The 11,809-nt window shown below is 42.8% G+C and overlaps 1 pseudogene; it reads left to right on the plus strand.

The window, feature by feature from the left end:
- Window positions 1-2,597: 2,597 nt before the first annotated feature.
- LOC114510302 lies at window positions 2,598-11,375 on the plus strand (annotated as a pseudogene).
- Window positions 11,376-11,809: the final 434 nt, after the last annotated feature.

Genomic DNA, 11,809 nt, shown 5'->3' on the forward strand with positions numbered 1-11,809 from the left:
GAAAGAAAGAAAGAAAGAAAGAAAGAAAGAAAGAAAGAAAGAAAGAAAGAAAGAAAGAGAAAGGAAAGATTGGGTGAGTCTTCCAGTAAACAGCTGCCTTTTCAAGACAGCAACCTAAAATACCTCCATACTAAAATAATACAATTATGCCCAAAGGGTGGCTGCTGATTTCCTTCTGTCTTCTGAGTAGTCACAGATCTGCCACTGGGATCCCCACGTCTATTTATGACTGACCTGGGCATTTGCTCTGAGGAAAGGGTGGAATGAAGCATTCCAAGTGCAGTCTGCAGAATTCACCACGGGCAGACTAGAGAGGGGTCTCCGCTTCATAGGTGGTCTTCCTAGTCTGCTGATATCTGCTCTGGTGATTGCACTACAGGGCAATGTCCTGAGACAGCACCTCAGAGCCTCATTTTAAGAATTCACCCGGAGGACAAATGGCTACACTGTTCCCAGTACTCTGATGGTTTTTGTTCTTCCTCCTGATCCACTGGGTGTCACCGTCTGGTGAGTGATTTGGCTGGTTCTGGCAGGCACTCAAGGTGGATTTTTGGGCTCTAACATTGTGATCTGAAATTGAATGCTTTGACATTCTTATTTATTTATTTAAGTGTGCTGTTTTACTGTATCTACAATAGGTATCTGTAGCTAGAGAGAGAGAGGCAATGGGATGTGGTAAAAAAAATAAGAAGGTGCTGGGCCAGTGGGCAGGCACCTTGGTTTTTCCATCTATTAATGCAGATTATGAGACTTAGTTCATGGGGACCAGGCAGCTTAGCTGACTCAGTGAGGAGACATGGGAAGTGATTGGCAGCCTGCCTGCACCACAGTGCATCTCAGAAGGTCAGAGCTGTTGAAAATACTTTGCCGTGTATTTGAACGGGTTGTTATCTTTTGTATTCTCTTTTAGAGAAGAGTCATGTAGAGAGTCATAATGTCCCCTAGCTTCAAGGACCAGGGGGCTTGATTTTTCACATATCTGCCATGAATTTCTGGGCATTTCATAAGCAAGGGTCTTTCCTTTCTTATAGGAAGGAATAGGGGGATTGGGCTAAAAGGTCTCTTCAAAGTTCTAGCCTTTCTGAATTTCTTTCATGTATGGGCTGCCAGTTCTGAGACCGCTCCAGCCTAGGCTAGTTACTGTTCTTCAGAAAGTAATTTGACATACTGCACTGGTAGGTTAAGAGACCACAGATGCATCTCCACAGTCCTCTGCTGATTACTTATCAGGAAGAGAAGGGTTGTTCAGCATATTGAAAAAAATAAGCGAATACATGGAAAAATGAAAAAATGTTTTAATGATTGCAAGTCTTCTTGGTAATGATTTAGACATTTTTTTATTCCAGATTAAGAATTATTAATCAACCAAAATATTAAGCTATGATTTATCAGCCATTAGATTCTGTAACTACCTTCAGTTAGGTTTTAGTTTCAGGCCCTCAGCAATGGTGGCCACCACATGGAAAATTTAAGGTAATGTTCTACTAGGTTTGCCAGGTCCAAGGTCTTAATCAGAGTTTTCTTTGGAATTGCTATTTCAGAGCCTCCCTACAGCAAAATCATCTACAGTATTCTTCGAAAACCAATCGTATGAATGTGACAGGTACCCTGCAGGTAGGGGAGCCCAGAGGAAAATGTTCCAAACTGGGGGCCCAGCTGAGCTGTGGTTGTAGGTACATCCCAGAACCCTCCTTGGCACCTGGGAACTGTCTATGAGTGCCGATGATGGCCAAGGGCAGGGCACTGTCATAAGAGCCCACATACTAGGGCCTAACACAGTGTTTGCTCTCAAGGAGCTCAGTTTGGGGGAGGGAATTTTCCCAAATGCTCCGAGGCGTGCAAGAATGCCTCTGTGAGTTGTGAGCAGGAAGTATCTGAGACATGGACTGAGGAACATGTGAAGGAACGGGAAATCCCTGAACAGAGCCTCAGCTTGTGTTTACAGTCTCTTCTGAGCAGTAAATATATTGTGAGAAAAATGAACATTTGATAAGCGAGGTGATGAGAGATGACTATTTTTTTAATTGTAGATTTGTGGATTAAACTGCAAAAACTCCTTCACTTTATGAGTTTTTGCAGTTTAAAATTTTTGTGTCAAGATTTATAAATCTTGAGTTTTACTTCTTTAAAAAAGTCACTTATGAGCTGACTGGTGAGAAAGGCCCCTTGAGGGGAACCTGGCCATCAAGGGACCCCTAGGTCAGAGTGCAGAAGCTGCTAGAGGCTGGGGCTCCAGCAAGGCTCTGCAGAACACGTCCCAGCTCATCCTCCGGCCTCAGAGTTCAGTCCCAGCAGCTTCCTCTCCAAAACTGCCCGCAGGAGCAGCTCTCCCCTTGCCCACCAACCCCTAAGTGAATCTTACTCATTCTTATTTTCTTTGGGGAAGACTTACTTCCATTCTGTGCTATGCAACAATGAGGAAAACAGACATATTCCCTTCTCTCATGAAGCTTCCAAAGAGCCAGAAAAAAGGAAAAGGACAATAGTTATCTGTAGTATATTCTATACATAAAAGAAGTAGGAGGGTATGATCGAGAAGAGCTATTAGGAGTAGAGATACTACTATAAACAATGTGATTCGTGATGGTCTCTCTGGCATGGGGACGTCTCAGCTGGGGCCTCGAGGAGTCACCCAGGTGGAGAGTGGAAAGGAAGACTACCTGCTTGAGTCACCAACTGAACACCTGGGTGACAGGGAGCGGAGTGTGAAGGGTGCAGCAGGTGCTACTCTCACAGCAGGAGGTGAGCCCCTCCCCCAGGGAGCACTCTCTTCAGAAGAGAAAAAAAAAGAAGCTATGTTTATAGACAATGATGCTAGCTGTTCTTGCTTTTTTCTTTGCTTACTCCATATTAAGCTATTTTATATCTCATTCAGGTCACAAATATTTATGCAATGAAGGGTCAATATATGGGCTGGGCACATAGTAGTAGTCTAATCAGACACAGGCCTTGCTGTTATGGACTTCGAATCTTTTGTGGGTGTGGAATTAGTGAAATCATTACACAAATGCTTTATGACACACTGGTTAGAGGCATGAAAAGAAAGAATGAAGGGTTGGGATTGTATTCGAAGAAGTATCTCTGAGACAGTAGGTTCTAACCAGAGTTCTGAAGGTAAAATGAGTTTAGCTTCAGAGAAAAAAGAGTAGGTTTGAGGGGGCGTGGTCAGGACAAACCATAAGCCCCTAGATGGAGGAAACAGGGAGCATTTGAGGGCGGGGAGCAAACCAAAAAGGCAAAGAGCAAGGCGGTATAAGGCAAGGTTGGAAGTGTTGGGAGGGTCCATATCACATGGGGTCCTCTATCCCATATTAAGAACACTTCTTTTAAATGTGAAATGAGGTGCAACTAAAGGATCATAATCAACAGAATGAAATGATTCCATTGATGTTTAAACTATGGAAACTAGACGGCGTGGGGAAAAGAGGAAGTGGAGGAACCAGTTGGGTGACAGATGCAGGAGGCAGATGCCGGCGGCCTGGCCAGGGTGGAGGTGGTGGGTAGATAAGGAAGGAAGGACGAAGAGTTTCTATGCTCACATATGATTCCCCTTTCTGTAAATGTTAAGCCAAAATTCCGTCCCACCTTGTACCAGAGGTAATTTATCTATGGCTCTCGTAGAGCCCCTGAGACACCAGCCTCAAGCCCTTGTCTCAGAGTCACTGCCTCAAGCCACCACTGACACCAGCCTTGCAAGTAGACAGGGGTTCCAATCCCTGATGACACATGTCCCTCCTCTTGTTTTCATCTTTCCCTACAAAACCGGGGAGTTGTTCTCAATGATCCCCATAGTTCACAGCTTTAAGAATCGGCTTGGGGATTTTGCGAGTGAATACAAAAAGTGTGATAACTATTTGAAGTCAAGGCATATGGATTTCAGTAAAGCACCTTTTCCAATTACAGGCTTCAGTTCCTTTAGCAGAGTTGGCATAGAGAATCTCTGAGAATACATTCCCAGATCTGATAGTCTGGGAACAAAGGAGATTGCGAGAGAAGCTAAATGACCCAGATAAATTTTATTTATCCACTCTTCCTTTTCCCTCTCCAGCATAGCAGCCCTCTGTTCTCTCTAACTCTCAGGAGATTTCCTGTTGCTATCAGAGGGGATATATGTAGGTTCTGGTTCCATTGTTTCGTGGAGAGGGGGAGCTGTGAGAGTTTCTGGGAGACTTGGATAGGATCCTGGCTGTGTGTAGAGTTTCCTAATGAAGTCCAGAGGGGAGCTACCTGGCTGTGAGCATGATTCTCATCACATCATTCTTTCCAACTCAATTTCAGGTGAAATGTCCGTATAGGAAGGAAGACGTCAGCTTGTTCAGAGTAACAGTGAACCCCTGCATCCGTATCTATCAGCCGATCTGTGGCACCAATATGGTGACTTACGACAATCCTGCACCCTGTGCATTGAAAGCTTGTGAGTACTATTTGGGGGCAGGGGCAGGGGTGGGAAGAGAATAACAAAGAAGCTCAGCCCATAGGAATTACTATCGACCTTCTCTGCCAAGGGCATCAGCCTTGAGGCCAGGAATTGGTTCCAGTTTGCACAGATACTGATCAGCGCTCCCTGAGAAGAGCCTGTGATCATACCAAGTCCATCCGGGTACAAAGCGCACTCGTTGTGCCCAGTGGTGCCGGTCAAAGCCTTTCTTCTCTCTGAGCCCTTGCTTTCCCCCATGCCAGCTGATGGATTTTCACTTGAAGCTTCAATACTCCTCAAGTCCTAAAATTCTTTGATTTTATGACAAACTGTGGTTTTGACTCTTAGCTCTCTTCAACCTCTGTGTCAGAATGTGCTTGAAACAGAGGTTCCTTTGACATGATTCTCAGTGATCAGATACACAGATCATACAGAAAAGTGGCTTCAAGTTTGATCTCTGTAGAAACCAGTACAGTTCACAGGGAGAAAAATTATCCCCATGACTTCAGACTGGAGCCCCTCACCCAACAATTATTTTGTAATTTTGTGCAAGGAGCAGTGACTGGAGTGTGTAAACCCCAGGTCATCCCCACTAATAAGTAATTCAGCTTAAATGTGAGAGTATTTGACAGATAAGATGAGGATTCACATGCCTCCTCTATCACAAGCTCAGGAGTGACTCCGGAGCCTATTTTCAGAGAGATTGTAGCATAGGTCATACTATCTGCAGTGTTATCTTAGGATCACGAAAGGAAAACTAGGTAGGGGATCTAATAACCTGGCTTTTGTCTTTAGTGCATTCCCCCTTTTGTTCTGGCGCTAAGTTTCCTCAGGTATAAAATACGGACCGTAGATAATTCTCAAGTAGATTGGTGGCTCTGATGTTCTATTGTTTAATGAAATATTTATTCTTACTCTTTCCTCAGGAAATGGCATGGGAAAGTTAGGTTTCTACATGATGGAGCAGGCCAGCCAAGCAGACATGGATGAGAAAGGAGAGATATCTTCTCCTCTTGCAACCCCGCTGTCCCCCTTTCCTCCTCACATGCGTTCTTAGTGCCAGAGAGCCGGCCCCCCACAGCTTGTATAGGACAGCTGAAGCTCCCTTCTGTAGGTCTCCTCCCTCACTGCCTTCCCTATTCTCCCTAATAAACTTTTCTGAAAGTCTGATTTCACTTGGGTTTTGTATCTGTGTCTCAAGTCTCAGAAGCAGAACAAATTAAGCATTTGAGCCCAGGATCCAAGACGCTGGGATCAATCAGCTCTCTGGTGCTGTAAACAGTGTAAACAGTGGGTTCTCCTCTGTAAAGGCCCCAGGTGTCTTCCAAGAAACATGACAGAATTTTCTTCCATATTCCTTTGGCATTTCAAAAACCAGCTAACAGGAACTCTGGAGCACCGTGCACTTCCTGGCCATGCCTTTTGCCCACGTTCTGCAGCCTCCTCATTGAACAACCTCACTTTGAGACTCGGCCCTGAGACAGAGGCATTTACACATGTCTGCCTTAGATCAACGCAGCCCAGCATCTCCGCTGGCTCTGCTCTTCCCCACAGCAGGAGGCCCGTGTCTGTGGTATCCACGGATGTCCCTGTGGGCCTCAGTCTTTTCTTCAATTCTGTGGACAAATTTTAACCTCTGACACATGTTCTTTTTTGGGTTACATGCATGTGAGTGTGTGTCTGTTTTCTAATTTGGACAGACGACCAGTATATACTAACATGCTCTCTCCCCCGCAGCAGCTGGCTCCCTGCTGGCTCGGGAAACAGCCACTTCTGCCTCTCCCTGTCCTGTAAGTCTACAGTTGGGGACTTTAGCTGTCCCGTTAGCTCTTTGACCTTTGTTGCCATGCCAATAGCATGGTGGACACGTGGTTCCACTAAAATTAAATACCCTTTAGTCTATCATCTTTAAAATAAGAAAAGCAAAAAGCTCTGGGGAAAAGTAAATATCCCCTCTCTTTACGGCGTGTCCTCTCTCCAAGTCCTGGCCCAGCAGCAACCCCAGCAACGCCAGGGAGGCCTGTTGTCCACCGTGAGGGCTTGCACTTCCTGCTCACAAATCCTTTCTTCTGCCGTAATTAATCTGCTATCAGTGTCATTCGGTAGATTTTATTTTCACTTCAAACCTTTTCATTTCATCTCTACAAGTTTGATTTGTATCTTCCATATTTCTAACTTTTTAAAAAAGTTATAACTAGAATATAGTTTTAATCATTATTTTATGACTTGATCTGCTAGTTCTAATATCTGTCCATTCTAGGCTGGTTTGGGTTGTTTGATTTTCTTCTCATGATGGATCATATCTTAGGATGCTAGACAGTATGAATTTTACCTTGCTTGCTTCTGAATAGTTTTGTGTTTCTAGAAATTCTCAAGCTTTGTTCTGAGACACAGCCAATTACGTGGAAATGGTCCGATCTGCTGGAGGACTGCTTTTAAGGCTGGTCAGGTCAAACCAGTGTGGTATTCACCAGTGGGCCAATTGTTCCTCATGACTGAGGTGAGACCCTCTGAGTACCTTACTCAGTACTCCATGAGTTACAGCGTTTGCTAGTCTGGCCAATAGGATACCAGTTCTGTATGAGAGCAGGGCCCTGTCATGTCGGATCCTCTCCTGTGGTTCTTTCTTGGCCTCGGGTGGCTTCCTCATGCACAAGCACTGATCTGTAAACTGCGGAGCCTTCTGTCCAGCTCTCCAGTGCTGTCGTCCTGCAGACTAGAGCCACTGTGCTCTCTCTCCTCTGAGCACTCTCTTCAATTCAGAAAATCCACCCTCTCCGTCTGAATTCCTCTTTCCTGTTTCTGAAATCTCTCGCCACCCAGAAACCAAGGCCAGTCATAGATCTCACCATCTTTACCTCTAATTACTCATCAGTCTTTCATTGCCTGATATCTAGTGCCAAGGTTTCATATAGTCTTTTTCTGATTTGTGTTGTCTTTTTAGGTAGGAGGTATATCCGGTTTCTCTTACTCCGTATTATCTGAAAGTGAAAGGCACTTTTATGTTTATTCTGTCAGTGTACAGTCCAGCCCTCTATATCCCCAGGTATCCCCAGGTACCCCCAGTAGTAGCTGAATAATTACTCATGATTCAACCAACAACCACAGATCAAAAATATTTTTAAGATGTTATATGGTTGCTGATGTGTTCAATATGTAGTTGGGCCTACGATGGTTACCTCTGTGCCAAACATGTATAGATAATTTTCTCTTGCCATGATTTTCCTAAACGATGCTGTATAACAACTATTTACATGGTATTTACCTTGTGTTAGGTGTTGTACGTAATCTAGAGATGTTTTAAAGTGCACAGGATGATGTGGGTAGGTTATATGCAAATACATGCCATTTCACGTCAGGGACCTGAGCGTCTGCGGACTTCGGTGTCAGCAGGGTAGCCTGGAACCCACTTTCCCTGGATACCGAGGGACAGTGGTCGTCATAGTTTCCTCTAATACCTGCTCAAGTCCAGGCTAGATTACAATGTTGTTCTTCTAACTTTCTAAGAATTCCAGATGATAAGGCTTGTGCTCTGTAATAATGCAATTTTTTCAGTAGATAATAGTTACTTAAATTTGCTAGCCACAACAGGAAAAAAGACTTTCATACTAATATTTTTGTCTGTCATTTGATAGCATACATTGGCTAAGAAAGAAAATAGGTTAGCCTATTTATCTAGATGCAAGACTCCCCACCTTTCAGCTGATCATGTCTACACATGATCTACTTTCTCCTAACCCTAAAAGCTGATCATGTCTACACACATCCTACCACAGCCAGCGTAACAGGAGCTTCCTTCTGAGTGTTCAGGCTTTGTCAGCCACCACCTGTGTGCTCTCTCCCTCACTCCGTCTCTTTCTCCTTTTCCCTCCGTCCTTCTCTTCCTCTCTCCCCTATTCCATCTCTCTCTCCCCCGCCCTCTCCCTCTTTGGAAGGTGTTTTGAATTTTGCAGTTTCTCTGTCTGGTTCCCCTGATTTTTTATTTTCTAATTATTGATCAGTCACAAGCATTTTTATTGCTATCTTCTCTTCCTCCATCCTATTTCCCTGTTTGAGAATCCCACTCATGATTGTACTTACTCTGTTGCCTGTATATGTATAGCTCACGTGTCCCCATGATGAGACCGTGCCAGCCTTGTAGTATCAGATACCAGACACTTTAACTTCAATGGCTCACAGAATCTTTAAGATCAATCTACAAACATAAATGCTATGTCTTCCTTCTACATGTGCTCCTGCGTGTTTTGATTTAGTGAAAGTCAATGTCACTATTCCCTCTGAGTCCTTTTTGTTCAAAATTAATATCAATAATTTCTCTCTATATAAAGTTCTTATTTTATCTTAAATATAAATTAAACTCATTAACATGGATTTAGTCCAAGTCTTCACCACGCTTTAATGTTATTATTCTTCTTAACTGTTATCTCAGCCTCCATTTTATTCTTCCAACCATAATCTTTTCTCCATTATAGTATCATTAAAATAGGATCTGTTTAAATAGTCTGATAGTGCCCTACTTTGTGAGTTATAATGCAAGCATGTTAGTATGACTTATAAGACACTTGATTCATGTGCTGTAAGCGCTCCTGGAAGCCCAACTTCAACCATGGTGAGCTCCCCTAGGACTTGTAACCAACCGTATTTGCCCACAAGATGGCAGTAAAGCACAGCTGTTTAAACCATTAACTTTGCCCAGATGTAGGGCCTATTTCTCCTACACCAACAATGTAATCTTGAGCAAGTTTCTAATGCTTTCTGGGCTGTGGATTTCTCATCACTTAAAATGACTATGATAATAACACATACATGATGTTAAAGAAGTGAAGCTCCAAAAACAGTTTAAATAGGGACATCCTGGTGAGTAACATATGGGGAAAACCTTAAGTAGAAGCCAGAGGACCCTCTTTCATTGCCCACTATGAATCCCCATTTCTGAACCCCAAAAGGGGAAGACTTCGAGATAGAGAGAGATTTTGGCACTTTCTGATGTTACGTTTCTTCTTGTCAGGAAGATGGCATCTCCTAATACTCTTGCTCAGGTCTCACATGGGATGAGAGCTGGGAAGTGTTTCCATCCAACTGGTGGGCTAAGCATTACTGTTATATATTCTATGAAGCCCCTTGTTTTCTTTTTTTAGATGCTTTTTGCCCAAAGAAAATGAATCAATTCAAAGAGACAGAGTGAGTAAATTGTTTACCGTATATTTTCCAAATAAAAATTCTGTGTAGGCAGCCAAAGAGGTTCATTGAAATAACATGCAAACAGTCAGACAAAACTACACCATGGTTAATTTTTATACTTAATTTGTATTTCAATGTTATTTTACTTAGAAAAAGTAGTATCTACTCTTTCAGAAGAATTTTAAAAAACAGAAAAGTAAATTTAAATTAAAAAATGAAATTATGCAAAACATTACAACCAAGACTTACTGTCATTAAATTTTGATCGAAATCTTCCCTGAAATCTTTCTCTTCTTCTCCATCTCTCTTAGTGACTAAGTGCATGTATTGAGAATGGGACATAGATGATATAGAAACAGAATCATACTGTACATGGTGCTTTTGAAGTGAGAGCTTACAGAATATAGATCAATATGCAAATTAAGAAGAAATTTTATTGTGAATGGGTACAATAAATAAATTGAAATAAAATGTATTTAAACATTTTTATTTCCTAGAATATAAAATATAAAATGTATACAGAAAAGCAACTTTAACAAAAGGTATGTACAATCTCTACCTTGAATGTTACAAAATATTAATCGAGCTTTTTAAAAAATCCTAAAACATGGAAATATGTATCCATGCATCAGTTAAAAAATTCAGTGTTGCACAAAGGGGTGCATTCCCTCTAAATTGTGGTGGAGGCTCTGGATGCACTTCCAGCATGCGTACACCTCCTCCTGCGCTCGCTTTTTAATGATGGGCGGCGGCTGCTGAGTGGGACGCAGAGGACCGCGGCCTGCACCGGGGGACTTCCCGTTCCTTCCCTGCCTCTCCCCTCCGCTCGCCTCCAGTGCTCGTCCATCTGTCCGTGGTGCCGCCCAGTCCTTTGCAGACCTGCTGGCCACCCCATATCAACCAGCTGGGCAACAAGGACATTCAGCAGACCAAGCCCCCTCCCCTTGGAGCGCACAGTCAACCTGTACCCTCTCACCAATTCTACTTTTGTACCAAAGAGCCCCTTTGTGAGAAGGACAGCTCGGTTGCAGCCAGATTTCAATGCACGAGGGAGAATTTGATAGAGCTGGAATGAGGAGGACTGCAGATGGGGTTCTGATCATACATGAGCACCGGCTACCCCTGCGCTACTGCTGCAGCTGGGCACGACTTTCTTCAAACTCCCTGGTGGTGAACTTCATCCAGAGATGAAGTTGAAGGACTAAACTGCTTAAGGATGGAGATACCAAGCCGTCTCCTGCAAGACTGGGTCATGGACAACTGCATCAGTAACTGGTGGGGACCAAATTTTGAGTCTCCTCAGTATCCATATACTCCTGCACAAAAACTGAAGGCACATAAGAATTTTTTGGTTCAACTTCAAGAGAAAGTGTTGTTTGCTGTCCCTAAAAAGTACAAGCTGGTAGCGGCACCATGGTTTGAATTGTCTGAGGACGCACCAGGATGTGACCCATCATTTCTAGTCTCCCTCAGCTTTTGAGCGGGTTCAACTTTACGCACAGCTGAGTCCCTGCACAATGGAGAAGTGATGGAAGCCATCTCTGGGAGCACAGCTCTGCACAGCCCAGAATAAACACAGTAGGAAAGTGTTTTTGTTGTTGTTGTTTATCTTTCCCAATCCCTCAATTGCCACCTGCTTTCCAATGTTTGAGTAGTAAAGTAGATATGAAGAGCTAGATAGTGGTGTAAACGTATGCCATAATGTTTAACTTGCTTTTGTTTCTACTCATACATTTTTGTACATGAAAGAAAGTGGACTTCCAAAAAAATAAATAAATTGTTTTATAGATTCAATAAAATCTTACTTAAATCACTAATAGCTTTTAGAGAAACTAACAGTATAACTTGCACATTTGTATGAAACTCTAATAAGAATAAAGAACAGACAAGATAATCTTGAGCAAGAACAAAGCTGGAGGACTCACACTACAAGGTAACAAGACTCATTCTCAAACAGTAACAATAAGGAAAATATATTGGTGCAAAGACAGACAAAGAGATCAGTGGAATGGCATTCACAGTTCAGAGACAGACCCACACACATGGTCACTTGATTTATGACAAAAGGAACTGTAATAACTTACAAAAGGATGTTCTCTTCATTCAATTTTGCTGATTCTATGGCATTTACACAGAAAAGTGTAAATAAATCTTAACTCAATTTCAACTGATGTTCAAAAGCCAATTCAAAAAGTCTTTCAGGAGGAAATA

This window comes from Phyllostomus discolor, chromosome 13 (assembly GCF_004126475.2).
Source record: "Phyllostomus discolor isolate MPI-MPIP mPhyDis1 chromosome 13, mPhyDis1.pri.v3, whole genome shotgun sequence".
NCBI lineage: Eukaryota > Metazoa > Chordata > Mammalia > Chiroptera > Phyllostomidae > Phyllostomus > Phyllostomus discolor.